The sequence below is a fragment of the Gasterosteus aculeatus genome, chromosome 6 (assembly GCF_964276395.1).
Source record: "Gasterosteus aculeatus chromosome 6, fGasAcu3.hap1.1, whole genome shotgun sequence".
In the NCBI taxonomy this organism is placed as follows: Eukaryota; Metazoa; Chordata; class Actinopteri; order Perciformes; family Gasterosteidae; genus Gasterosteus; species Gasterosteus aculeatus.
The window spans coordinates 12,702,252-12,727,723 of record NC_135693.1 but is presented as its reverse complement, the minus strand read 5'-3'; the positions used below and the strand labels follow the sequence as shown (position 1 = coordinate 12,727,723).

The 25,472-nt window shown below is 49.0% G+C and overlaps 1 protein-coding gene across 6 annotated transcripts in view; it reads right to left on the bottom strand.

Moving 5' to 3' along the window:
- Nucleotides 1-25,472, bottom strand: part of zmiz1a (zinc finger, MIZ-type containing 1a) — an 83,435-nt gene that overhangs the window by 44,319 nt on the left and 13,644 nt on the right. For all 6 annotated transcript variants that reach the window (XM_040177724.2, XM_078104462.1, XM_040177720.2 and 3 more), the window contains exon 2: nt 19,109-19,228. The gene's annotated coding sequence lies outside the window, so the exon portion shown is untranslated. The remainder of the gene's footprint in view (nt 1-19,108; nt 19,229-25,472) is intronic.

Genomic DNA, 25,472 nt, shown 5'->3' with positions numbered 1-25,472 from the left:
TGTCACTCTGCTTTTCAGACACAACATGTCAGATGGCGAGGAGTTTCCACTAAGCGTTAAAGTCTTCTGAGGAAACAGTCACGAGTTATTACTCTGACTGTCGAGCAAGTGTTGGCGACCACATGATGTCAGAGCATTACACACATAGCTCAGAAAATGCTGAAAAAATAGTAACAGAATAGTTTAGTAATGGCTTAGTAATGGCACTAGAGGCAAAAGAGGCCACTTCTGATAATAACCGTCTGGATCAAAGATTTTACAAATGTCCATGTTGCAGAAATCAATAATACATTGCCGATCTGAGTCACATAAACAAGAATAGCGAAGCGTTCTTATTCTCTGGTATCTTAATCCCATCATTGGAAAATGATGGGATTAAGATAGTGAATTTGAGTGTGAAAGGAATAGTTCAGAGCTAAAACAAACCCAAGGTGTTGGCCGCCCTGGGATGATTTGTCAGGACACGAACCCGGGGATGCTTTGATATGGAACATTTCATCGATAACCTCACAACCGATTCCTAATGTTGAATTTGTGAGGATGGACAGTTGGAAACAATCCCCCCCGCTTTTCAAGTATGTGTGTGTTTGTCTAAAAGTAGCACAGCCAGACCAGTCCCTCCCCATACCTCCACACAGTGAACTTTGACCCCCGAGACCCACGGAGCATGACTCATGACCCGGGCTGAAACCCGAGCCTTTGAGTTTCCCCTTCGACGTGAAACCAGACGGACACCTGAACCCTCAGAGTCCTCGCCGGTGCACAAAACGACACACACGCATAAACGCACAATCCCAAACAGCTGTTCGGCCCACACAGACACACATGCTGAAGTGCACGCCGGACACAAACATCTCAACGGGCAGGTGGAGGCCGCGACGCAGAAAAACAACACGCACTGGAGTGACTCTAACGTTATTTTCATTCACATAAGCAACGCTCACTCTAATCGGGCATCTGAACGCGAGCAGTAGATATTACTACGGCTTTGTCTGTTGCATCTATTGCAGTGGGCGTGTGCGTGTGTGTGTGTGTGTGTGTCTGGAGAGTCTTTGTTAAAGAACTGACGGCGTCGTAAAGAAGGTGTAGCAGCGAGAGGGGAGGAGGAGTGTGAAGTGAAACTACAGTGTTTGCAGCTCTACTTGATGGATAAAAGCACACTGCTTGTGTGGCGTCTGTGTGTGTGTGTGTGTGTGTGTGTGTGTGTGTGTGTGTGTGTGTGTGTGTGTGTGTGTGTGTGTGTCCGCGTATATACGAGCGCATCCTTTTCCCTGTTCATTAAGAGGAGACACTTCACCGCTGGCTGTTGTGAAAGGGGGAGCAGCAGCTCAGGGCTCATTGTGGATCCACTAATCCTTCACTTATCTGACCTACGTCAATACTGCTGCTGCAGACCCTTTGCTTCCTTCTCCTCTTGTTTTCTGCCCCCCCCCCGCCCCCACAGGTGCTGCTCGAGATCCATCCTCGCTCTTTCTGAACAGAAAGGGTACATGGAGTAATAACATAGAGCAGCAGGGGTGGGACGGCCCCTGGTAAGGTGATTAAGCCTCACACACAAACTCACTGTTTGCCACAAGGCCACTGAGGTGGGGCCCCCACGGGGGACACGGGGGGCGGGGGGGGTCCTTGAGAGCCATTTCTGTTTGTGTGCGCGTTGAGGTGGCACTTTGTGTGTTCATGCTGGGGAAGGTGAATGATGAGGCCACCCACCTTTCACCGGCTCTAACGAACTGCTCTTGTCTCCCGGAGGCCGCTGTGAATAGACGCCGCCGCGTCTCTCTGGAGTCCAGCTGCCTTTGTGCCCTTTGCCCAATATCTTTAAATTGGATCATCCTCATGCTGGAAGGGATCCAAATTCTGCACGCCCATTAGAACAGTATATTCTTAGAAAGGAAAGGCAACATTTAGGCCACCGTGCAACAGCGAAACCCTCCCATCCATAGCTAAAGAAATGAAAAGCATCCAAATGGGTTAACAGCTCCTTCAGTGAGACATGCTTCGTATATAGCACCCTTTTCAGCTTCAGGTGCTTGTTGATTAAAGTAAATGATAAATAAAATAATCTTACATTAAGTCCCGTTGCAGCTGGCGTTGCTCATCTCAAAATCTGCTTTGGCATGGTCAGGAGTGGCAGGGCATGCACATGTGTGCGCGTGTGTGTGGCTGAGATGTGGAATGGAGGGAGTTTGAGGGGGGTAATGAGGGGGGGGGGGGGGGGGGGGTGGACCAGCCGGGGTGCATTGTGGTCCATCTCTTGTTTTGTATTTTAATGGTGCCACTCTGACAACACGAGGCTGGGTCTTCCCTCACTGCTCAGCTGAGCAATCAGGTCACCTCATCTTGACAGACACAAACACACGCACACACAGACGGACGTAAACACACACACACACACACACACACACACACACACACACACACGCGTGAACACAGAGTACATGCTGCCTGCAGCTGTTGCCAATGATGTCAGTCCTGATTTTGCCAAACTAGCCTTTTGTTTCGCAGCATGAGCACAGAACAGAGAGGGAGGCTTCATTTGGCAGTACGACCAGAGTTGTTCTGCCTCGGAGATTGTTTGGATTAAGATTTAGCTACTGGTTGCTGGTTAATGGCTGAGAATATTCTACAATCAACCAACTGTTAATCACTCACCACAATCCCAATTATGCAATTATTGATATTTTAATTAAAATAATAAACTTTGCTGGCACATTTTGTTTTAAAAATCAATGTTAAAAAACTGCTTAAGATTCTATGATCTCCATGAAAAACAGCCATTGGTAACCCAACTTAATTAAATGGTAAAAGTGAATAAAAGGAACAAACATAAAGTCAGAGACTGCTGTAGTCAACCCCACCCCCCACCCCCACCCTTTCTCCAACACAAACACTACACACTCACACAAACTAAGTCAGCCTCCTTTCCCCTGATGTCTGTTGGCAGAATCGTCTGAGGAGCTTAATTGGTACTTTCTCATTTTTTCCTCTTTCTCTCTAACTTTGTCACTCTTTCATCCAGGCTGTGTGTGTGTGTGTGTGTGTGTGTGTGTGTGTGTGTGTGTTGTGTGTGTGTGCGTTTGCACTCCTGTGTATATGCCTGTTACGGTGCAAAGCCAAAAGTGTCAGTGTGTTTCCTTGGCAAGAGGAGAAGAAGAGCGTGGGTGCCACTAAATGAGACAGAGGCCGAAGCATCTGCACACACACACACACACACTCTGTGGCAATGCAACTGGAAGAGCCACCGCGGTTAACCAGATCTTGGAATGGGGCCTCGACTGAACGGGACGCAAACACACATGCGTGCACACGCGCGTACACCAGTTGATCGGGTGCCATAGCAGCTTTTCTGCTGCCGATAATGAGGAGGCTCTGAGATGTGCATTTGTTTGGATCACAAAACACTCTCCGATGGGAAACGCGTCAGTTTGTGTCAAATAAGAAATCCCTCTGCTTCGTTTCCCACAAGTGTGCGCGCGCAGCTTTTTCTATTCACATGTCACACCTGCTGGCGTGAGATACACACACACACACACACACACACACACACACACACACACACACACACACACACACACACACACACACACACACACAGCTCTTCTGTACGAGGACATTATGCTCCCGGGGACATTTTCTGCAACAACAAAAAAGAAAAAGAAAGGACTCCTCAATTCGTTCGACAGCAAAACGTGTACTTCCGTGTTTAAAAGTCACGTAAGGCGCACGCGAGTAGCTGAGCGGAAATTCGCAAATGAATCAGCGGATATCGAAGAGCGCCGGGCGAGGATATTTAATACCAATCTGCTATCGGCACTCGGGGGGGGGGGGGTGCATGCGGACGGCTCCCATTTCACAAACAACGTTATCTTGGACAAACATTTCTTTGACAGCAAGTGCCTGATCTCAGCATTGTGCTGGTGAGCCGCGGACGTTGCAGCACACTGGCGCAGCAGCTCCACTGCGGTGTGTAATATTGGCTGAGAACAAATAATCTGAAAAGCCTCCAATGCCCTCTGCCTTTGTAAGCTTTATGAAATATTAACCGAATTAATCTAGGTTTTTTTTCCTCAGCACAAACTGTACTAGGATTGATTTACCGTGCACCGACAATCATCCCTTGCGATTAATTCTAAGAAACGCAGCAACATTTTTGATCTCTGAAAGCCGGGGACAAGGTGTAATTATTCCCTTCCATATATTATGTTTTCAATTAATTAGGTCTGTGCCAGTAAACGCTGCTCTGCTGGAGGACGTGACGGCCGCGGAGCCACAGGCGTCTCTCAACACAGCGTTGCTCCTGACAGCTACAGTGCGCCGGGTGGAACATGTTATTGTAACATTATGGGGCTTAACTGACAGCAGTGCAGCATCTGATCCGGGGTCAGCTCTGGTGTACCTTGTGAAGATATTTTTTAAAAAGGCAGATATGATACCCTGTTTAGTAAAGCAATTTCCAGGGGCCTCGAGGCGGAACAAAAGGGCAGAGTTCACTTGAGAGCAGACATGTGACCAGAAAACGAGGAGCGCGCAGTAAAATGGAAAATGATTTGAAGGGATTTTATAGATTGCAGATTTAATGTGTGTCTGATGGAGGGAGAGAAAAGAGCGAGAGAGAGAGAGATCAGAATTAATCCTCTTGGCTGTTTGTTTGGTAATCTGATTTAGTCTGATTTTCAGGCTGCTTTCTGTGGTTATGTTACTGATGCATTCTCTTGACCGACCACCGTCATTTTCACTGCCGACACGCTTCCTCCCTTCCTCCCCGGTACGTCAGGGATTGGGCTTTGCATACAAACAAAATACCAGTAAATGGAAGAAAGAAAAACAGCCGTTTACCAAATCCAGCAATATGTGTACTTATGGAATGATTCCCCATTCTGACATTGCTCCAGAGAGACACGGCACGGCTGTCCTTGCTCCAAATAAATGACCTACTTTGCACATTAACACACATTTACATGGAGGCAAAATCCAGGGCAGCTTCACAGTTTCTGTTGCCGACTCAGACACTTTGGGCTTAAAGTGCCACGTGGCTCTCGGCCAATTCTTAGAAAACGCAGGATTTCGATTTAAAAAAAATAAAAAATAAAAAAATCTCCTGCCATGTTTGATGGGATCATTCAAACAGCACAGCCAAATGGAGACAGGTTAAGCCGTATTTCCTTTCAACCCGCCTGGAAAATGGCTGCGTAATATGCGCCAGGCTCCTCAGCAGAACTGTGCTTTTGTCGTGCAAGCGCGTTAAAAGGAAGCTGAGGCGCGCACAGCGGCCCGCCTAACGCGCCCCCGACTCAGGCGGAGCTATTTCCAGAGCGCCCGGCCCCTCCCTGTCTCCTCCACCTCCACCTCTGGTGGGGAAACCACACCGCTGCACAGGCCTCAGTCACAGACATGACTCAAGAATGGATCCATTATTCACACAGGCTGTTAGGGGACTGGAGCACGAGGGTGGGATGTGGTAGTGGGACACGAACGCTGACTTCTACTCAGCTTAGAAATGTGCGAGCAGAAAAAATACAGAATAAGGTTGGTTTTTTAAATACTTTTCCTCATAACAAAGCCAAACAGGTCGCTCAGCACTTCATGTGTATCACAAGACAAGGACATTTAAACAAATAACCGCGGTGAATTGAAACCGCTCCGATCAATGCTGAGACGATGTGTGAGCTGGGGGGGTGGGGGGGGGATTTCATTCAATACACACGATGAGACTCACAACGCAAAGCGACACAACAGCGCGGTAAAAGTCGACACAGCTTTAGACACGCACGTCATATCAAGTTCAGAGGACGCATGACAGCACAATACAGCTCCACACAACTCGACACGGATGAATTTGTAAGTGCTCACGCACGCACACACACGCACACATGCAGAGACCAGATTGTATAGGAGTTTGCTCACGGACCATGATGAGAAAATGTGGTAAATGCGTAATCTGATATGCATGACTTGAGGTTTCTCTCTGCCTTTCTTTTCCTCTTGGAAATCACAGGTTGCATCCATAATTTACACCAGCCTCCGTCTGTTTCTCTCTTTTTCCACTCAGCTACCTCCCTCTTTTCCCCCCCCCTCCATCTCCTCTTCTCTCTCCTGGCAATCTGGCTTCTGCAGCTTTGCTCATTAGCATATTGCAGAATGTGCAGATGCCACCAAAAAAAAAATATTCACCTTCCAGCGCTTTGATGCCGTTTTCGCGTGTTTACAAACTACACCGTCGACATTTTGCACAGCCTTCCAAACAAAAGCGGAGGGACGCTTCTGCTCACGTGTAGTTAGGCCCATAATGGGACCTCCTTCGGTCTCGCGTTCCCCCCCCCCCTCACATCCTCATTCTCCCTTCTGACGACATCATCCATCACGTCGGGCAGCGGGGTTTTGACAACGCTTATGACGATTGATGGGCCGTGTCCACTCGGGCGACGTTTAGATGCACACTTGGTGTTCATGCAGTCAGAAGGACAGCGGAGTAATATTGGTGCCGTTCACAGCGTGATTAAAACCGCATTGCTGCGTGTTGTCCTGCAGCTCGCGCATGAAAAGAGAAAAAAAGCCAACAACTGAAGGATGGGGGGGACTTTTTTTTTTTGACAGGTCACTTTCTAGATTGACCACGTCAGAGGAAGAACAGCGATATAGGGAGGTGTCCCAACTCGTTTGGGTTCTTGTGACAGACTGATCATCACAGGGAACAGTCTACCGCGGAGAGAGGAGACGTCTCCACCCGGAGAAATGTCCATCGCGTAAATCAATGGGTAAACATGTGCTTATCGTTCAGAACAATGGACGTCGGACCCTCGCGCCAATTGATCCAGTGTGATCTGACGTGTGTGTGTGTGTGTGGTATATATATATTATTCTCGTGCGTTTGTGGACTAAGACAAAGTGTAGTTTCAATTTCAGAATTGCAGGGAAATAAAAGGGTTCGGCGCTTTTCTCCACAGATGATTTGAGTTAAAGGTTTTGGTGGCCTCAAACGGAATAGGCTGAATGTTCTTGTGATCCTCGGAGTGCATCGAAAGCACGCTGTGCTCACCAGTGCATTCTGCTCCAGGACAAACCAATTAGGTGTCAAGTGGCTGGTGCAACACAACAAAAGACAAAATCCAAACTGCGGCCATCCAATTTTGTTGGCAAAACCACACTGAAGCATTTCCGTATCAGCGCGTGAGTCGACGGTTCGACTGTTCGGATGAAGACGTGCGGATCCTTACCAGCGGATGACAACAATCCTGTTGTTCCTAAAAAAAATCCTCAATCAATCAATCAGAGCGCGTCTAAAAATGAATCTAAGCGAAATGCAACGCCCATCAGGGAGTGTGACAGGACACAATCTGCTTTTTAGCAGACTTGGGTGGCATCGTTTATCGAGACGCAGTAAAGCGCCCTGCGCTGAATCTGACAGACTGGAGGCCCGTGAATAGGCAGCTGACGGAGCTGCAGAAAGTCTGCCTCTCAAATCCCCAAATATGAAACACGAAACACTTAAATGACGACTACAAGTTGATTTCTGGTCCCGCGTGCGCGCGCTCCACGCCCATCCAGTTGCAGAAGCAGCTGTCTTTGAACTCTCCAGGCTCCAATCATGGAGGAATATTTCGCTTCCAGCTGCGATGTGCGGATCTCCAAACGGGCCGACTATTAATGCATTAGATTAATTTGCAGAACTGCATCTTTTAACTCAATCATTTCTGTGTTTTGATTTCGATAACCCCCCCCCAAAAAAAATGTCCGGCGTACACCTTTTTCCACACGTGTATTTCTAGTACAGTAGGCAGACTGGAGCTATCTTCACAGGCTACGGATTGCCCCACATTTAATTACTGTTAACATCAGCGCTAGCAAGCTAAATACGCCTCCATGATTTATTCATCCCCCCCCCCCCCATATTTGAGTCAAATGAAATTAGTCATATGAGTTTAATTAACTAAATATGATCTGATATTGTAATTTCACACTTGGATATGGGATACAGAGAAGGGTACTTGAGCACAAAGAAACCACAGTAAACCCGGCGCTCATTAGAGGCTCTTGTGTGCAGCCGCGTTGGCATTACCAACAGCAGCATTAGCCGAGTGATTGCCCCTAATCGAGGGTTACTCACTGGGAGGTTACCTTCATTCCCACAGAACTGGGGTCACTCTGCTCACACCATTATTCACTGCTCCTAGTATTCATCCAACCGCAGCTAATACAAGTAACTACCCTCATATTTTCAGGGACCTGTGCTCCGATCATTATTATTACTGTGGACCACAGAGGTGCAATTAGGGAAAATAACTATTTATTCCCTGAAAGGGCTTGTTGCTCCCCAACAAAAAAAGAGATTTTATTGGTACCTAGAGGGCAGGATGGAGGCAGAAATCTCTGCCGCCATCCAAAAATAATGATAACATCGTTTAATGTATTAAACAAAGTAACCATCCCTAATAATACAAATTGCTTTGTGTTCAAGAAAGATATCACAAGATAAACACAAACAACTCCATCTTCAACCGTTTGTGAGCGCTCGTATTGTAGGAAGGTCGTCCTTTTCGCCGTGAATCAATGATCTTCACGTAGACTGAATCGCGTCTTTGCTGCGCCCGTTCGCCTGCTGATTTCTACGCCCTGCGTGTCTTCAGTTGACCGGCATCAGGTCCCACTCACACAGACGCAACATTCTGCTGCTAAATGAGCTGCAGTGAGCGGAGAAAAAAATAAGAAAGAAGAAGAAGCAAACCGAATTTACTGATCCCCGGCTAATGAAACATGAGGCCGCTGAGGCATGTTTTCCCCACTCCGACGGAGAGGAAACATGGCCGCCGAGAGCCACGCCGGCGTTCCACAAAGCTGTCACGCCGCCCCCGCCACACAGGCGGACTTATCAGAGGAAAACAAACGGAGGCATTGATTCACTGGTTGTTTATTCGCGGCTCTCTACGGAGAAGACGTCAATTCCCCTGTTGAGGCTTTGTTTCCCCATCGGACGGCACAGCGACGGGTTCGCATGAGAAGAGGGGTGAGCAGGCCACACACACACACACACACACACACACGCACACGCCGTTCTACATCTGGATTAATCTCCAATGGGCATCATGACAGATGCCATTAAATGTAGCAGAAGGCGAGAATCATGCAGGAAAGAGGCTGCTATGTAAATAATGTATTTGAAAGCTCATCTTGTCTCTCACACCAGGGGGACTTCTGCTTTCAATTTACAGTGCACCCCCCCCCCCCCCCCCCCCCTCCCTCCCCCTCCATATTCAAATCAAGGAGCAGATTTGTTGTGATGGGCAGGCGGAAGGTCAGCGTTAGCCAAGCTAGCGTCAACGCTCCCCTCGACGGGCCAGTATGCCGGCCTATTAGCCCACCACGAGCGTTTGTGTGTGTGTGTGTGTTTGTGTGGCAGTCTTTGTTTACATCGGCGTGCGCCGGGTGACGCCGGAGCGCAGAGACAGCAGTGTGTGTCTGAGCTTATTAGGCTCATTTCCAAGGACACAGGAGGCTGGAGACATTACACTGGGGATAATAAAAAACACTCTAGCTGATCGTAGCAGGAGGAAGGGGGGGGGGGGGGGGGGCAAAACGCACTAGAGAAGGAACGGGAGGATGAGATAGAGGTGGAGGAGGCAACAACAACAACAACAACAACAAAAAAGAGTTGGTGAAAGGAGGGGCCGTGCAGAATGAAGTCACGGCTCTCATGCGTGTCCTCCCTCTGGAGTCTCACCGGGGCCGAGACTGAAAAAAAAAAACACCAAAAAAAACCAGGAGGACGGAGGCCGTTTCAAGTGAGGCGCAGGTCGTCTGTGACAGGATGAGCCGCACGCAGTAACCGATACAAACTGTATTCCCAAGACCTCCGTCTGAAAGTCCCAGCGTGCGAAAAAGCACAAAGGATCCGTTCTGTTGTTCGCCGGCGTTTGTCGTGCGGTTCCTCGTGGGAGCGGCTCAGTCTGTTTCACTTTACACTCGTGCGTAGGCGGCGGGCGCACTTGCAACAGAGGCAGAGCACACACTCCACGCGGGAACACCGTGTTTGTTTAAAGACACTCGCTCGGGTTAGGCAGCAGCTTCTCCTTTGCTGAAATGGAAACCAGGTTTTGCGCGAGCGATGGGCTTAAATGTCCCTCGCCATTTCCAGTGGTCAAATGGTACGAGTCAGCCGGCCACGTGGTGTGTCCCACGGGGCAGCAAAAGAGCGGGAGAGCGCGTCGACAGTAAGGTCACCGGCCTGCTCGCTGTTTGAAACCTTTTAGTTGTCTTTTCTGACCGGGGGGGGGGGAGGAGGGGGGAGAGGGTCCGTAAATGTGAAGCGTGTCTCCTTGTTAAACCTTAATAATGTCAGCGTCCGCAGCCCTTTGCACCCTCCGCCTCTCGGAAATCTCCATGCGAGTGCAGAGAGGGGAAACTCTGCACCAGTGTGACACAGCACGGAGGAATGCACCAGCGGATGTCTCTCTCCCTCTCTCTCTCCCCCTCTGTCTGTCTCTCCTTCTCAACCCCCATCGCCCCCCCCCTCCCCTCTCCTCGCGCTGTGGGCGGGTCCATATGCACCCAGTAATTATCAAGGTTATTTTCTCCAGAGGGCCAATTCCCCCGTTTATGGGCATGAGCGTGTGTCACGGGGCCCCCGGCCAACAACACACAGGACGCCGTAGACGGCGGGGGTGGGGGGGGTCTCAGCTTCGGTGACACTGCGGTTTGCCAAAAACACGCTGCAGTCTGACCGTATGCTTTTGCAAGAGGAAAAGAAAAAGAGATTTGGACATTTTTCGGTAGCCGTGTCACGACCTCAAGTGAGACAGCAGAAATGTTTCGTGCGAGCTTCGACCTCAGTTCTTGCCAAGAGCTAAGAGTTATTTATGGGAAGCACAGAGTTTACAAGTTGTATCCGGCAGCAAAAGAAAAAAAAAGGGAATAATCAGACAATGAAACCTAAAACACCATCTCTCTCACCCCCCCTCTCTCAATTCAATATATTGATATATAGCTTTTTTAAATCAGCGCTAATTAGGCGTTGCGGGCTTCGGTGCTTTATGTTAATTCTACTAGTTTTATTCTCATATGGGTTTGAGCCAGACACCCTGGAGAGCTGTGACCCGGCCACGGCACACATTTCCTTTTGGCCGCGGCTGCGCAGGAAGTGAAGACTGTGAAAGGTCCAGCGGTTAACAAGCCCCGTAAAAAAACGCTAACCGATCCGACAAGCTAGGTATTATGCCAGTTAATTAGAGGCAAACAAGAGACAACTGTGTCTTGGGGAAGGGCATACAGAGTAGGCTTGTTCCTCGTGCTACAGTAGGCGCTTGACAAACAAGAGCCCGGAGCAACCTGAATTGCGAGCTCAAAAGTAAATTTGCATCTAACTGACTGTTAGCCAGGGTTAGCAGTTCACGCGCACGCGCCTGAAATCGACTGCTCGCCTTCACAAAAGCTGCTTCCTCTCCGTTTCAGCACGCAGGCCGAGCTTTGTTAGCGTGCGGAAATGCCTCCGGAGGGAATGAAAGTGCTGCCAAGTCCCTGCAGCTCTTTCTGGAGAGAAACACGGGGGAAAGGACACGCCGGCCCTGCAGCTGCAAGATCACACGCACGCACACAAGCACGTGTGGCAGGTGGCCATAGGTTTGAGTGCTCAGGTTACGTATGGAGATAACCGTGTAAACCTAAAGAACATAAACACCGGTGTGTGGTACCGGGGCTGTCGGGCTACCAGAGGAAGCTACATCGACCGTACAGACTCTAAAAGCTGGACTGATGTTGTCACAGCTGCCACGAAATGATAGGCAACGTCATCATGAAAGCTCGAACCCCTCGCCGGCGGCGTGGTGAGGTTTCCAGGCCGGGTGTGACATCTGGTGAACGAGGTGACCCGGCTTCCTTGAGCCATTTTTTTTTTTTGAGAGATCCCGTGAAAGGTCGAGTAAATGCGACTCCAAAGAGATGTCTCGTCCTTGGCAACTCTTTCTCCCGCGCTTTCTTCCTTCTAAAAACACCCAGTTGGCTCCTTGCACACGTTCACACCTTCAAGCAGTTCCCCAGTCCAATTAAGCCGCATGAAAAAGCCCGCGCGGGAGACCAAGAGAACTAGACGGTGGGTGCAAACCCCAAATCCTCACGACGACCACGGAGCGGCCCAGCGCCTTGCCAACGCTCTTAAGCACAGGGAAAATGGATTCCATGATCTCACTGAACACCATCAGAGCCGGCGAAAAAAAACAAACGTGTGTAGTAAAGACAAACACTCTGACAACGGATGATTGCAATCAAACGGTCAATGGAAAGGACTCAAGGGAAAGTACACCGTATTAGTGAGGAACAAAAACCCTCGATTGGAAAGGGGATACTTGAATAAAACTGCAGACGACCGCCCAGCGTCCATAATGTTTCTCTTCAGTATGTTAAAGCCGTTACGACTGGTTTTAGCCAAAATAAGAGGAGAAAGTCTCGAGAAAGGTTCGGTAAGCAGTTTTCGTTGGTATTTGTCGTTATGAACAGACGAGCTCGGAGCTATTTCGGGAGAGCCAACACGGCACACGGGGAATTTTAGCTCCGCTGATATACAACAACTACCAGTCAACATTCTACGCACACTTGGACTTCTTTCAGTGGGGCCAGGACGGATTCCCGAGCAAATTGGGGGATCCAGAACACTCTTAGATCATTGATCACACCACTGGAATATTTGGCAAGATCATCTTTAGAGCAATGAGAAGAAATGAGGACTTCTCTGACAATTCTCGAGACGGAAGAATCAGGACGAGAATCGGGACGAGGATCGGGACAGAATCTGCTTAATTCTCATTAACGAAAACATGTTGATTTAGAGATCAACCTCAATAGAAAATTGCATTTCGCTTCTCCCAAATACAGCAAGGGTACAAACAATGATTATAACGCCACACGCCGTTCGGATATACAGTAGTGCAAATGGTCAGGTAGTGATCTTGAAAACGCTCCTCTAATGGCAGATGAACTTCAAGGTGAACTTCACGATGTTGCCGACAGAGCGGAGGAGCCTCCCGAGGACAGCTGCTCGGGTTCCTCGCGCACGCACGCGCTCCCGCTCTCCTTTTTAGCCAGTGACAGCAGGCACCCGGCGATGACATGAGGAGTGTCCCTGGCAGCCTGTAAGGCAGCACTAAACAGACAGAAATATCTGCTCTGACAGACGGACGGGCCGTCACCCGCTCCGACATGCGTGCAGCTGTCGCCGAGCTCGCCGCCCCTCCATCCCGTCCCCCTCTGGTTACGTTTTTTTTTTGCTTTCCTCACAGGCTATCGTGCGATATCGAAAAGCCGAACCAACGTTTAGGAACATTGTGCTCGGCCTGAGCACGCAGGCGCCCTCCGCTTGATCAGTGTGGGCCTCTCTCTCTCATTTTCATTTACTAGCTTCTTTTTTGGGGGGGGGGGGCTTTTCTTTCTTGCACACTGGAATCCGTTGCTCTCTCCGTTTAGCTCTCCCTTTTCTCAGCCTACAGCCGTTCTCAATTAGGGGGGTCAGGGAGCGGAGCGCAGAATAACTCCGGCTCTGGTATCTGTAGCTGGAAGGACCCAAAGATCAACAGCAACGAGAAACCGTTGCTGTACCACGCCGGGCCGAGGAGACCGGGCTGTGCTCGCCTCCGTGTGCGGCTGTGCACGTTGCATTAATCTTCTCAGTGTCAACAGGTTGTCAGTGACCTTTGACCCCTATATTTAAACAGACTAGGGATACAAAGGAGCAGCTAGCGTTGTGATTGGTGCAGAGCTGAAGTCTTTGTTGCAGCAATCTAGATCGGCGTGCCGTCAAATTTGAAGTTTTTAGTGTCTCTTTTATCTGGTAATTACAGTTTCTGTTGGATGAATTTGAATTTCTGCCTGTTTGTATATATATTGTAGCGACCCTGTTCAGATATACACACACACACACACACACACACACACACACAGAAAGAGAGAGCAGACACAGTGAAACAAGCAAACTGAAACAAGTATTTTCTTGAACCGGGCAGATCTACTGACGATGAGATCCAGTCTGAAGTGACGGAGACTGCGGATGCCTTGACTCTGTCGTTCTATATATATAGGCTGCCTTTCAATGTTTCTTAAGCTTAACAAACACATTGTATTCAACCAGAATTTCTCCCATTTGTCTGCAGCGGTAAAATCCTCAAGGAGCCGTGGACTGGTACCCAATTTGTACAAAACGCAGTTTAAAACAATGTAAAAATCACACTCATCAACAGGCATACGCGCGCGCCGGATCGTCGCCCCGCGTAGAGAGACTCTTTAATTGCGTTGTTTCAATGGTCCCCTCTGAATGGGAGAGAAACTGGAGGCTGCAGTTTACGACACACATCTGCAGGTGTTGCATTTCAAACCGAGAAACTCAAGCTGTGAGAAGACACACGTGCACGAACGCAGGCAAACAGACAGAGGAGAAGACACACCGAGTGTCTCTCGCTGCAGGTGCAGCACTGTTCATTAATCCCCTCCGCGGCTTCCACCCTGATAAAGGCTGGCACATCTGGGCAAGGTGAAATTGCAAATCTCTCAACATCTGTGTCTGTTTCTATCAAAATGTTGGCTTCAACCTGAGGGAAGGCTAAACAGGCCCGGTACACATCGAGCACGGGCGTGTCAAATCGGCAGAATGTGCTCATCGGTGGGGCTCCTTCAACGTGGCTGGTGCTTCCAATGGGCCTTTGGTCTGCCCGTCATAAATACCAACCACTAATGTGGCTCAGGGTCACGTAGGTTTTAGATCACCTTTGCACACACATAAACCGGTACAATTTGTGGGAAGAAAAAAAAGAGAGAAAAAAACCTCTTTGCTGCCACAAAGGCACTTCTGCACAGCGTCTCCCCCATAGACGCCTTGGAAAATAGCATCATTCAGAACCGTTTTCACCCGTTTAATGTGAAGAGAGCAGTGTCACTATGAGAATCAAATCTGTTTGTTATAGCTGCGAGTCGAGGAGTTCGGAGGATCCCGCGTAGCGCGTCTCTAATTCACTGAAAGAAAGAGCAATCAGCAGAGCTTCAGATGGCATCCGACAGGCGACCGATCCAATCTCCTTTCTTTGAGGCGCCGCATTGTGATGTTCCCACACGCGGCCGCGCAATGCCGCATTGCACACATTTCTGATAATCTATGCAAATAGGCCACAGATGGACGGGCATGTATCTAATTGAGAAACATATGTGTTGCGCGTTTAAAATAATAATAATAATAATTCTCGCCTCTCCCTTTCCCGTTATCCTTGGTTGATTCACCGAGGGTTACGTGAGAGCGGGACGCTGGCATCCTGCCACGACCATTTGTGGAATTATTCAAATGAGGACACCGTGTTTCTTTTGTTTACCGCCTTGAATGGCGACGTGCAAACAAGGTTGAAGCATTTATGAACGCCATTTCTCACCCTCACTCGACTCAACTGCCAGCTCGCGCTCTCTCGCTCCGCGCGTGTGAATTGCTGCCGCGGCATTGGAGGAACGTCCCCGGCATCACGAGCAGCCGTTAATGAGTGCGTGGCGTGGCGTGTTGTGATGCGCGGCATATTACAGCCATTCATCAGGGCCGTGGAGACACTTGACAGGCGGACAGCCAACAGGTTGTGCAATCACATATAACACAGCCGTGTCAGGCCTGCCGCGGCTCCGTGTCGCATTCGGGCCTCTAATGTTGTTTTCCTCTGGGTAATTGACGACGGCAGACAGAGAGCCCCACTGATGGATAACATCATGGACTAAACGGCGCAAAAAAAAAAAAAAGAGGTGGCGTCCTTCAGGAGTGATGTCATTTCGGATTACGTCATGGTTTGGAGGTATTGGCAGGAGAATTGTGTTTTTTTGTGTGTGGTTTGATAACTGTACTTCCTATGTGGTTTCTGAGATTTGGGTACGTGACGAAATCCATTAAACTAAGGAAGGGAAAACAACATATTGGTGGGTGAAATGTCACCTATTTACCTTTGCTTTTTGTCCTAAGCAAGTTTGGTGAGCCTGAGGGTTTGACTACAACCTGCATGAACACCTAAATCTCAGAAGTACAGTGAAACGGTCTTTTTTCTACCTGTACTACCAAGGGAGAGATAGGCCCAAATGTCAAAATTAAAGATGCACTGTAAACTGGCCAGTTCTCAGTTTTTACATTTTTTAAATTGTTGCACAGTACACACGCACATTACACACACACACACACACAGACTTTTATAACAGTGATCGCAACTAATCAGGATTGCAATCAGTCCCCCCCCCAAAAAACAGTTCTATAAAACTGGAATTTACCTTCACACCAAGTGAAGAAGCAACGCTGGTCAGGCTCTATTTTGGATGCGCAAATCCACAGAGGTATAACACCTAATAGGTGTAAGGAGCCACACTTGTCATTTAAATATATCAAAGAAAAATCATTTCAGACATTGATCTGAAGTAACTGCATTGCTTACGCCTAAACATGTCCAAATAACAGTGTTACCGTGGTAATTATAGTGTACCAGGAGCGCCATCCGACGCAGAGGAACGTGTCGCAAATAGTCGGACTCCTCTCAACAGCACAACTCTCGGCTGCGTCGGGGAAGCAGAGGTGGCCCTGAGGCGACGCTGTTAAGGACAGCGAGTATCCTCACACAACCTGTCCTGCTCGGTCCCTGAGCTGGAGACGTTTCCTCCCATCCTCACCACCTTATCTACTCTGCCTCTTGCAGCACACTATCCAAAAATAAAAGACCAGCCTGTGAAAGTGAGAAGGAAAAAAAAAAAAAGAAAGCGCACTCCTGTCTTTTGAATATCATCAGAACTTCAGGACTCTGCTTGATTACCGACTTATTGTCTTCTTTTTCTCTTTATGGAGAAACACTCCTGCTGCGCAGCGCCCTTCTAACCGCTCACACAAACCCATTTTACCTTAGAAAAACTGGGGAGAAACAAACCAAAAAGGGAAGAACACAAAATGGCGGGAAGGAGACAGCCAGGACGAAAAATGAAGCCTGGGAATGGGATGCTAATTCCTTTGGAATGAGTTAATCCCTCAGGGGTTTGACATCCTTTGCTTTATCTTGGAATGCCATGAGGCAAGAGGCGCAGACAACACACCAAAAAAGCCCAACACTTAAGACTGCATCGACTACGTCAGCGATCTGCAAAGGGCTCTTGTTTTCTCATACGCAACGAGGTGCGACAACAAGGCGCCCGTATCAAATGACCTGCGTAATGTGCAAGAAGTGACCAGGGAGTGGGTCTGATACCTTCTTTGTTTTTAACCGTCCGCCTGATATCAGGCAACATTGTCTCTGACCGACGTCTTTTAAAGAAGTTCGGTTTGTGGACGTAGGATTTAGTGTAACTGACACGCAACAACCCAGCAGTACAAACATGTATTGTACGTGATCAGCTCCTATAACACTTGTGTTCCACTCAGTGTGTTTACGTTCATTTACTTTACTTACTACAATCCTGAAAGCATACATACAGCCTTGGTGCACGTCAACGACTGCACAGCTACTTGCACACAATAACTAAGCCGTATCCTTTTAATGCAAAACCATAAAGTTTCACCTTCAGTGTGGATGCGACACACTAAAGGAATCCACCCCAGCCATTACGCGCGCGCACACACACACACACACACACACACACACACACACACACACACACACACACACACACACACACACACACACACACACACACACACACACACACACACACACACACACACACACGCTTCCTTTCTCCTACATCTTCACTCTCTCGCCCCACAACAGCCACAGTGTTCAGTGTCAACAGTGGTCACACTATGCGGTGCAAACATAAAAACATGCATCCAATTAAAGCTGCAGGGGAAAATACTTCTCTGTAAACGGCAACAGTCTGAAGCATGTTTGCAGCGATGACGGGCGTTCTAAACAAATTAAGCCAGAGGAGCACTAGATTTCTCATCCTGGCGGGCTGTCTGGCCAAATTCAACCTCAATTGCTCGGTTGTTTGATCAACTGTTGGTGCGCTGTGTGTGTGTGTGTGTGTTAATGCAAGGCAAGGAGGAAAAAGAAGAAGAAAAAAAACAGACAGACACGAGTGGATGGATTCCAGGCGAGCCGAATGCGCTACGACAGCAGCAGAGAAACGCAGCAAAAACTCTCATTCCAACGCTTTCATGTCTCATTGTGCGCCTCCGTCCTGTCAGCATCTCCTTTTCCTTCGCTTGGCATTACTTGTCACTCTGTCGATGGTCTCGTGTGCACACATGGAAGTGTGTGCGCGCGCGTGTGTGTTAAACCTGTCGCTTTCTGTACGTTTATCGCTTCGTCTGCCATTGGTCAGTGTTCTCACACACACACACACAGGAAGATTAACCTGTGCTTTATTTATTTGCTGCCTTGATCTGCTCCTATCCACCCTTAAAAAAAAGAAAAAGTCACCCCCTAACCCCCGGTAGCAAATACAGGAGGAAAGTGCAACCTTTCTGGTTCTGTGCCATTAGAGGCGTATACATTTGAACAGCAAGCTCTTATCAAAGTAACCCTAAAATAGCAAACTATATAGTGAACTGTGGTTAATGCAGACTTCAGACTGGAGTTAGAAATGTTTAAAGTGGTTACAAAGTCTAGAAATGCACTAAAACTACACTGAAATACACTTTTTGTCTCTAGAAATCTGAAACACATGAATCCTTTTCCTTATTAGCCGGTCCTGCATCTGCTCACTGCAACCCAAAAAAAACCCCTAGTAATTGTTTGAGGTGGAGGAGAGGGGGTGAGAGGGCGGGGGGGGTAAATGGTTCTTGAATCATTGCACCATGGTTTTGTTCTACTCTCAGTGTATTGACACTGGCCACAGGCTGCTCGGCGGGGACCGGCTGGGTTTTTCAGACAGAGCCCAGCGAGATCCTGCACAGCTCCTCATAAACAGCAGCTGCAGACTGCTCGGTTCCCAGTTCCTCCCTGGCTGCCAGTCCAAGAAGGTCCAATCAAAACCAGCCACATTACTCCCCCAGCTCGCCTTTGGCGTGCCAAGTCTGCTCCACGTCGGTGGCGGGGGGGGGGGGCAAGAAAAAGCCAGGACCGAACAATAGAGCACACACACACACACTGCATCACCAAGCTGCAGGTCAAAAAAAGAAAAAAAATCAGTTTACCTGTGTGAACTTTGACCGTGGTGGTACTGCCGCTGTGGTGGCCGCCCCCTCCCCCACCCTGGCCTTCATGTATTCCTCACGCTCGGTCCTTTCGCTGACCCCTCCTTATTAAGCGGTGATCTGAGGGGAAGGAAGACAGGAGAAAAAGAGCCAGTTAAATTTAAAATTCATTTTTATGGAATGCCGGTTCAGACAAGAAGACGAATGTATCACCCAGAAAATAGACCCCGATGTCGACAAACGTACGCAGGACACCGCGAGGGACTTTGCCATACTGCCCCCATTCACTCTGCCTCCTGACCCTGCCGGAGAGGCAATGAACCAACGTACAGCCGCAGCACCGATCACAGTGCCGTGCCTGTATACTGCAGCAGCCCTGACTACCCCCCCCCCCCCCCACACACACACATACCCTCAATCCTCCTCCTGCCCCATGCAAACCCACCCCCCACTGCACAGGAACAATGTCCTTCCTAAAGGTTATCAGCAGCCCGGCGCTTGGTCGGCCCTCATCCCGAGTCCATTACACACACACAGCGGCTGGATTCGCTGCCTTAATACACCTCGCTTAGTCCCTCCTCACTGCTTCGCTGCACCTTTTACAGGCGGATACAAATCCAGCAAAAGGCCCAGAATAACACATGCACAGGTTTTGGGATTAGCCCAACAGCGCATTGCCATTCCGTCACCATGCACATCAATTCAATAGGTGTAAGCCTCCTTATGAAAACAGACCCCTCCGTCCTCGCTTTGCAAGACTTTTTAGCCACGCTAGCAGCATGAGTGGTATCATAAGCTAAACTAACAGCCAATACTTGTAAAGCTACCAGCATTTGCCTTCAATCGCAGTTGCAGATTGTGGTTACTGCTACTTAGAAAATGATGGTTGGTTTAACACAGCAAAAAGGTTTAACTCAGACGGCGGCGCAGGTCAATATTGTCGGTGTGAGCTTGTGTCCGCATGTGGCTGGTAGCATTTAGCTTAAATATTTGCTTGATATTACTCCGGACAGAAAAACATGAGATGAAAATGAATGTGACAAGAGAAAGAGACACTAACAAGTTCAAGTCTTCATCAACAGCATCTCTGTCCGTCCTGAGGGGACAAACCACTGTCTTTTCTCTCCCTCTTGTTTCCACGCTTACTATCTCCACCACTGGTGTAGACAGGCTTCCCCTGCTTCAGGCTGCCCTCCTGGCCGTTTTCCAAGCAGTACAGTATATTACATCTTGGCATTTCTCCCTACAGTTGGGGTAAATTTTGGCCAGTGGGACAAAGCCATTTGCATGCAAATTTGGGGAAGTCGAAGAAATTTGAAACCAGAAAAGCAGGAAGCTATGCCAAATGTGCAAGTGAATTGTTTGAAACAAACCTTTGGGTGGTTTATTTTCTTAAACACAGTGTGGCGCATCATCTCCACAAGACTGAAGTCTGAAATATATCCCATTGATTTTTCAGAACAACACACTGATGGTTCCAACAGGACGGGCGCATGAATGGAACATCTTAACACCTGCTCGTTCACTTAATCCACGAGGAGAGGGGAGCCTGCTGAAGAACATGCTGTGGGAAGAGGGGGTGTGGGAAGGTGGGAGGGGGGGCGATTTTGGACTGAGGCCAAAAAGATGAGGACAAGGCGGAGGAGAAACCCATAAATACGCGGGGAGGCGAGCAGGTGTCGCGGACAAATGTGATTTACAGGGTCCATGTCCTGCACAGTGCAGACAGGTAAGCCTATTAGGTTGATATTACGCAGCTATAACACGCGCCAATGGACCCTCTTTAAAAACGGCTGTGCAGCCGGCGTGTAAAGGTCATGGGTTTAAGAGAAAGATTATAATATCACGTTGTTAATTTGGCCTACATTAAGAAAATTTAATTATATTAAACATTGGATTTCTAATTAGATTTCTTTGCTACAGTACGTATTTTTGACGTATTTGCACTGGATTCTCGTTGCAGACGTTTGTAACGACGATCAGGCCTCAAAGCCAAAGAGTGCGAGAAAGCGCTAAATGCTAAGACGGCAGTGCGTTGGTGCCCCCGGGAGGGGGTTGGGGGGGGGGGGGGGGGGGCATCACTGCAAGAATGCAAACGTTTATGAGGACCTGAAAACGCACCAGGACATCGAGCGGAGACCTCTGCGTCCGTTACAAGTTTCACTTGCAATGCCGCATGAGAGGCACGAGACTATAGGAGGAAGATTTGCCACCACTTGAGCAGCACACTGCAGATGGTGTTGAGAGCAACACGGCACAAAGCAATGTGTTCCTCAATAACGTGGTGAATATTGCAGCGAAAAAGCTGAGTGCTTCGCACCAGCTTCTGCAGACTCCAGACTTTTTTTTTTTCTTCTCCTCTCCCTCTCTCTGTCAGAAGTGTGAACTCTTTCATCCCGGATATAAGAGGCTGCGGTGAAATCCTCAAAGAAACTAATCGTGTTAAATGAGGTTCGTGTCTGTATCCGTGACTTGTGTGTGTGTGTGTGTGTGTGTGTGTCAGGAGGGAGACTTAAAACTCATGTCACCTTTGAATCTAAACTGTCCTCAACTCTCCACTAGAGCCACTTGTCTCCAGTTTCCCGACCGTGCCAGGTATTACTCTCTTACCCCTTCAATCCCCGTGATCGTATCTGATGATGTGGCTGTTCATCGACTGAGATAAACCAATTCTCCCGCACAAAGCCTTTAAAGTGATTCGAACGCGACAAAGCGCAAGTTCTCCCGTTGAAAAGCCCCTTAACACCACGACGTTTACTTTAGCTTCCTTGAGCGGGGGGTGGGGGGGGGGGGGGGCTTCGTCCTACAGACGCTCAACTCCTACAGACGCTCATTCACACGAGCGCACCCCAACCCCTACACACACACACACACACACACACACACACCATCATCCAAGGCAGAGGAAGCAGAGGAGCTATAAAAGCCAACCTCGCCTCCTTCAAACCGGCAGGGCCGTCCCTGGGCGTCTTAACACAACTCATCAACTGATAAAGCAGAGAGAGACAGGCAGAGCAGTAAAAACATGGCAAACAACAGTCATTGATGTGAGGTGGAAGAGGAGAGTGCGGGACTTTGCAGGAGACGAAGAAGGTCCACGTCATGCTAAAAAGTGGCCTGGTTCTATTGATTACCTATTGCAAATAGGAGAGGCAATTTAAAGCAGCATAGTCTGGGGAAATCGGCCGGTGCCGTGAGCGAGAGAAGCCATTTCCCTCCAGCCGAGATAAAACACTTTACTGTGAGCTGTCAGATGCTTATCAGGAGGAAATTAGCCATTTTCCCCCAAACAAACAGGTCAAGTGTCCCCCTCCTTTATCCCCGCTCTGATATCATCACCTGTTATTTCCTCCAGTTAAAATGACAACGCCGAGGAGACAGGCCGCGTTTCATTAAAGAGATCATTTGCAATCAATTTTTTTTTTTTTAACGCATTGCCGGCAGTAGCAGGTTGTTCTTTTGAGACAGAAGACGACGAAGACGAGGTCTCCGCTTGGCCCTCAGGCTCTCGTACCGCACGCACGCACACTGACGCAAGTCCGGGCCGAAATCTCCAACACAGATCTCACCAAAACAATATTTTGAAGTGCGGTGGGGGAGGGGGGTGAAAAAGAAAAGAAAAATTCCAAAAAGAAAGAAAAGGGGCCCAGGGAACAGAACACAACCCACACACAAGGCCGCCCTGCCGGAGAGAGGAGAGGGCGGCTCGGCGTCAGCGTCAACATCAACACCGGCGCTGCAGTCATCGCTCAGCAGGTAATTACGATAACAACGTGTTCCCTAGGCAGCTTCCCTCTGATTCAGTTTCCAAGCACTTACCCTTCCTAAAAATCTCCTCCCGATAACATCTGATATGATTACAAAGTCAAGATCCTTTTCAAGGAGCGCCCACTTATGCGCCTGTAATTTGTGTATAGTAAATCTCCCTCTTGTGACTGCGCGCCGATGCTTCTCGTCTCCGTGTGTGCGCGCGCGCTCGGGCTGACACGTTGGCACGGTTTTGGGAATTTCATCATTTTTTGGAGGGGGGGGGGGCGTGACATAAATGAACCTCACCTAGCGGCGCCATCTGCTATCGAGCGCTCCGCTGGCTGCCATTACTCTCGATTGTAAACACAGCCTCGCCACATGGGGAAATGCATCATTTCATTGTGTGTGCCGTCATTTAGCGGTGGGAGTTTGGCCCCTGAATGGAGCCGGCGCAGTTGACCCCGCCATTACCTCTTGCGTTGTGGCCTTTTCCTCCGCTGTCATCACAGCCTTTAAAATAAAATAAATAAAATAAAAAACAGCAACAAGGCTGTCGAGATAATCCCGGAGATGTCTCCGTGTTTTGCCAGATTACATCTTCAAAAAGGGGGAGAAAGAAAAAAAACGCGGCCCGGCAGCCTCTACTTGAAAGGGATGCGGAGGGCTCTTGTTCTGAAGGAGGAGGGTGGAATAGCTGAAGAATGCAATCACGGTTTTGTGAGTGGGGGAAGGCTTGTCGTGGCTGGCTGAGCTGGCGGGTGGTGGGGGGGGATCAGACCACAGAGAAAACACACCTGTTGGACGGGACAAAAAAACCAGAGAGGTGTAAAGCAACGACTCTCACCTGTGTTACCTGACAAGGGCTGTAAATCACGCGGTTCATCTGGGGCACGCCGCCGCCCCCCCCCTACCCCTCCTTCCGCCGTTTATAACGCCGGGTTATAAATGCTGTCGCGCCGAGATTGGATGTAAAAACAGACACAAATAAATCAGTCTCCGGTACTTTGTTTGATTTTTGTGTTTTTGTGCCACAGAAAACGGATTGTTACCAAAGGCCCTTGAAAACGTCTCCTTTAAAGTGCACGACCTTGGTTCTTTCTGAGACTTTTTGTCACGTGACCGGCTTTCATAATACTTTGAGAGACTTGTAGTGTGCGTGGTTGTCTCAGAACCGCATTCGGCCAATTCGGTGTTAAATATCACAGTATAGATGTGTTGAATTGACATTGATCTTTCTGGCAGGGTTTCAAACTTTGAGAAAGTCAAACAGTAAATATCTCTGATATTCCTCCTTATACGTATGTCTATCAGGTATGTTTCATTGGTTATGACATGAGCCAAACCTTTAGAAATAAAAGTGGAATGTGGCGAGAAAGCTTTTGTGACGGATTTTTTCACGCCTGTCGACAACAATGTCAACTTTGTCCCGAAAGTGATGTTTGCGATCAAAATGTTACGGCGTGCGACGGTGAGTTTGGAGTCATTAATCCCCACAGGGACATCCGTCCTCTTGCGTGTGACCCATCCCGACTACTTAGGACTGAGAAGCTTCCTGTTCTCGGTGCTCTAACCCTGCACGGCCTCCAGCTCGTCTCCCCCACAGTGACGCAAACTGCACCATCGCACCATTTTTAGACACTTGCACGACATCTGTGAGGCGCTGCGCGGCTGCCTTCAACTTCCCCGAATAATACACCCATTAGAGATGCGCAATGACATTCATCACACGCAGATTGCTCAGGAATTATTAAATAAAAGCAAGAATTTATGACTCATATCTGCAACAAATGTCAGCAGTGACGTCCTCCGGCGGCTGCGAGCGCCCCTTCCATGACTCATGGAAGTGCTTCTCTGACGTGCCTCTGAAGGACGCATCCTTATGAGCCGCGAGGCCGCCATCGCACGAAACATTAGCGCCAAGAGTATTTTAGACACAGAGAGCTGTGAGGCGCCCGGTCTGTGCTGCCTCCTTTCCCGCGCTGTTATTTCAGAATGAGCGCTGATTAAACGCCTGGGGGAAGTGAAGGCGGACAGAGCGGCGTTGGGTACCGCGTGGGTCCTCTCGGCGAGCTCTGCGGTGGGCCCCCCCCTCCCCTCCTCCTCCGCCCCTCCGGCCTCGGTTGAAAAATGAATGCAGCAAAGTCAAAGACAACACTTAGGGCCTCCCTCTTTCTCTCTCTTGTCCCTCCCCATGTACCAAACAGGATCAATTACTAAAGAACCAAGACGCACTCTCCATCACAGCTCTGTGTGTCGGTGTGTGTGTGTGGGGCGGGGGTGGGGGGGTGCTTATGATGAGTAGAGAGGAGGAGGCTGTAATAGTCTGTCTGCTCCTCTCTAATGACAGCGGCAGAGCGGATTAGTGAGCCTCCCAACCCGTCAGCATCGCTCCACCCAGCGAGTGACGGAGCATGCAAATAAACCAGTTGTGGCCAGTAGCAGGAAGAAAAGAAAAAGCAGAAGGAGACGGGGTGGCTTGCAGGACCCGGATTGTCTAGATGTGCGTTCTGCGAGTGCGCGTGAACCCCCTTCATTTGTATGCAGGTGCAGACGTCGAGTTCCGTTTCTACGACATCGGCAGAGTTATTCAAATGCAGCACATCTGACTGGAGAG